Here is a 4,515-nt window from a genome sequence, read left to right as displayed (position 1 = left end):
CTTCTCTGCGGAGTCACACCTATCCCCCGATGGCATTAATTTTCGAGTTAGCCGTGGAGTGTCCAATCTACGGTAGTAAGCCACAAGTAGTAATCCACAGGGCTTTCATTTAATGATTTTCCGTGTGTATTTGTTGGAAAACAGTCTCTAGCGTATCGCTAATTTTGCTGTGAGAGAGCGCGAGTCTTTATTTTTCGTTACTGTGATGTATTTGGCGGTACTATTGCAGGCAGACATGGTGAGAATGTGGATTGGAACACTTGATTAAAAGGTTTTACCCGTTCCCAGCAGTCTGTGGGGAACTCTGCCATTTACCTACTTAACTACCTACCTGCCTGTATGCCTGCCTGCCTGTCTGCCTGCCTGCCTGTCTGCCTGCCTGCCTGCCTGCCTGCCTGCCAGCCTGTCTGCCGTAGGTTAAGCCAGCCGGTCGGTCGTAGGTCGTTAAGCAGAGAATAATCTATGGCATCTTGCTAAGGTTACATGACCTCTCCCACACTGACATTGCAGTTGCAAGTACGATCTGTTGCATTATGACGTTACAGCTTATAGCACATTTAGGACTCCAAGACCCTTTATTTTTTTTAAAGCGTCGCATGTTTGTCTTAGTATCAAACAATGTCACAAAGTGTTTCAGCATAAATAAAAATGTGTAATTGACAATAAGTTTGATGGAATATCTTGTAGTTCGTTCTCCAATTAGCATCGTGCTGCCCAAAAAAAGCTCTTGTGAGTGCCTTACCGAAAATTTGTCAAATATATTTTTGAGATATATATATATATCAATTGAGTGATTGCGCCAGCTCTGTTAAAACTTGCAGGAGATCTAGAAATCTAATTTCAATTTCCGGAATGCTACGCAAATATCAGTAAGTTTTGCAGACCAGTTGTAATGAATCTAGCAATTAATGATTATTGAATGTTTTTTTCACTGATGGATGTCTCGTGCCATGTTATGTGATATATAGTTTAGTGTTATATATTATGCGATGATGTAACAATTCTGATAGATTTTTACTGAGTTGCATTTTGTTTGTTAAATAGCTTCTTTTGTTATAGCTTTGCTGCGCGTATTTTGCTTATTATTTGTATATTTGCTTACATTCTGAAAGTATTTTTGTAGTTTTTCATTGTAGTTTTGTAGTGTAGCTACATTTTCAATTTGAAATTACATGTATTGAATTAATTATTTGAGATTACACATTTACTTCACACAGTTTAGAAAGTTTGTGCGTAGAGAATTAGTTACGGTAATAAGAGAAACAGATGAGCTCTAGCAGATCTTGCCGAACTATCTAAACAATGCGATATACCCCCTACACTACAGTTACACCAAAGAGGGGGGGGGGCGCGAAAGAGAGATTACAAGTGCGGTGAACAGACTGTCATTAGCTAACTAACTACGCAAATGATATGATTGTTTCGAGGTTGCTAAGAAAGCCCAACATGTGAGCTCTGTGCGTGCGTGCGCGCGTATGTGTGCGTGCATGCGTCTGTACGTGTGTGTTGTGTGCGTGTGTGTGCGTGCGTGCCGGCACGCGTGTTGGGTGTGTGCGTGTGTGTGTGTGTGCGTGCGTGCGTACGTGCGTGCGTGCGTGTGTGTGTGAGTGCACAGTACCACACGGTGTACAGACACGCGCGCAGTCGCACCTGTGCAAAGTCCACATCCGAAAGATAAATGTAAAGGCACCCGCCTAGAACCTATTGTTGCAACCCATGCTGGACACCGACCAACTCTCACAACCAAGTGTGTGCCTTGTATTGACTGGCTGAGTAGCAGTAAGAGTCGTGATCTATCTATCAATCTATCTATTTCACTATCTATCTATCGATCTATCGAAATAGCTATATATCTATATTAAATATATATATATATATATATATATATATATATATATATATATATATATATAGATCGACTGCATTTCGTACGCGAAATCAACTTGAACATATCTCATGGGCGTGAACATGCGTACATGAGACATAGCCAACATCAACATTAGCATTAGTATTGTAATTCGGTTTTGAGGATATTAGGTCCGGCATCGTAGCATCATAGAGTTAGCAAATGGTAGCAGATTGTAGCATAGAGTTAAGACGATGTAGTCGCAGAATTTGTTCTTGAAGAGTGACTTTATTAGTAAAACACAATACAAATATATATACACTACGGCAACCTAGGCACCCAAGCCTAGGCACCGTGTCTCGACTTCGTCTGCTACATCTTGATAGGAAAGTCCGTACTCACGTACGTCTCCTGGGTAGGTAACTCTTGATATTTCGTCCGTGCCTATTTATACGTTTCCGAAAACCGCCCGGCGACATTTCAATCCGACCGGTTTTTCGTCATTATCGGCCGGACCTTGGCGTGGCTAGGAGACGCGTGAGGCTACGCATATATATCGCGCCCTACGTCCCGTGTCATTACAAACACAACAACGAACAGGACAATTAGTCTCCCTGCCTCGCGTGGCTAGAAGCTCCCCTGGTTAATTACAACGCACAATGTACAATACAACATTAGCATGATGAAGTCCCAGCATTACGTCTTTACTAGCATAGATATCTTGCAGTATAGTGCTAGTACATTAGCTAACAGTCGTGGTTTTCGTAGATGGTTTTGAGAAATTGATGCAGGTCGTTCGTTTGTTGGTTAGGCGTGAGGCCAGATGAAGGATTAATTACAGGAATATGCTAACGGGAAGTTGGAATAACGTTATTTAAAACTCCTGGGAACGGATCAAAATATTATTCAGTTAATTGTTGCTATATGTATGAATATATATATATATATCTGAGGTGGTAATTTATTCATGTGGTTACTAATAAACGTAGGACAGTGAATCATCATCGTCATCATCATCATTTTCATCATCGCCGGCGTTGTCACCGTCAGTGTCGTCATAATCGCAATCATCATCATCGTCTTCGTCACTGTCAGCCTCATCATCATCATCATCACCATCACAATCATCTTTGTCGTCGTCGTCGTAGTTATCACATCATCATCAGCGTCATTGGCGTTATCGCCACCATCATCGGCACCATCATCATCATCATCATCATCAGCAGCAGCAGCAGCAGCAGCAGCATCGGCGTCACCAATGAGTGGTGTGCTTCTCTCTCACGTATACCCGCGTTGCGCGTGTAATAGCGCACTACTCGCCCTGATGACGTGGCCTGGTACAAATGGTACACGCACTTGGTGCATGCGCGTGTGCGTATATACGTGCGCGTGTGGATTTGGGTTTGAGCGTGCGTGTGCGTGCGTACATGTGTGTGTGCGCGTATTTTTTTCTTTTCCTCTCCCCACCTTTCTCGTTCTCCCTCACCACCTCTCCACCCGTACCTCTCTCTTTCTCGCTCCCTCACTCCACCTCTCCACTTGTATCTCTCTCTTCTTTTTTTCTTTCTCTCCCTCGCGTTCTCTTCTCTCTCTCATCCCCCTCCTCTACCATCTCTGTCTTCTTTCCGGTCCCTGTCTCTTTTCTCCCTCTCCCTCTCTATCCTGCCTTCTCGTTCACGCTCTCCCTTTCTGTAGCCCCGTTTATCGATTTTATGCCGGCGGCCACCGCGATCCTACTAGATGCTGCTACTGCTGCTACCGCTGCCTCCGTCGCTGCGCGGCTTGCGGCAGATGTAATGCTGTCTCTGAATGGTACGGGCATGCGGCTAGTGCTCACTCACTATTCGCTCACTATGCAGCATTCTTATGCAGCAGTATCTACGGCAGCAGCAGCAGCAGCAGCCAGCGCCGACCACCACCTCACTGCGGCGACGTCGTGCCATTAGCGCCGATGGTCGCTACATGCAGCCACGCGACCGAGAAGAGTAGCAGCAAGAGTAGAAGCGTCGCTATCGGTATCATCGTCATCAGCGGCAGCAACAACAACGACATTGGCAGCAACAGCATCACTAGCAGCAGAACCACCACCACTAGCAGCAGCAGCGCCACCACCACCACCACCACCACCAGCAGCAGCACCACCACCAGCAGCAGCAGCACCACCACCAGTAGCAGCAGCACCACCACCACTAGCAGCAGCAGCACCACCCCCAGCAGCAGCACCACCACCAGTAGCAGCAGCACCACCACCACTAGCAGCAGCAGCGCCACCACCACCAGCAGCACCACCAGCAGCAGCAGCATCATCGTGCGGCGTGGGTGGCATCACTGTCTTCCTCCACCGCACATCGTCGCCGCTACTCACAGTTAGCTGGGCGGATTTTGTCACGCTTTTCAGCAGCAGCAGCAGCAGCAGCAGCAGCAGTAGTAGCAGTCGCAGCAGCAGCAGCAGCAGGGTTGAGAGACGCTACCGTAGTCCGTCCGCTGCGATGCTGAGAGAGGCATGATGCGTGCACAGCAGCCACGTGACTGACAGAAGGTGAGTGAGAAGCCATATCTGACGTAGACATTATATATGTATATGTAATAGAGAAGAGAGAGCGAGAGAGAGAGAGAGAGAGAGAGAGAGAGAGAGAGAGAGAGAGAGAGAGAGAGAGAGAGAGAGAGAG

The sequence above is a fragment of the Priapulus caudatus genome, unplaced genomic scaffold, assembly GCF_000485595.1.
Source record: "Priapulus caudatus unplaced genomic scaffold, Priapulus_caudatus-5.0.1 Scaffold94, whole genome shotgun sequence".
Taxonomy (NCBI): domain Eukaryota; kingdom Metazoa; phylum Priapulida; class Priapulimorpha; order Priapulimorphida; family Priapulidae; genus Priapulus; species Priapulus caudatus.
The sequence above is the reverse complement of the archived record's forward strand: the minus strand, read 5'-3'. Positions refer to the sequence as shown.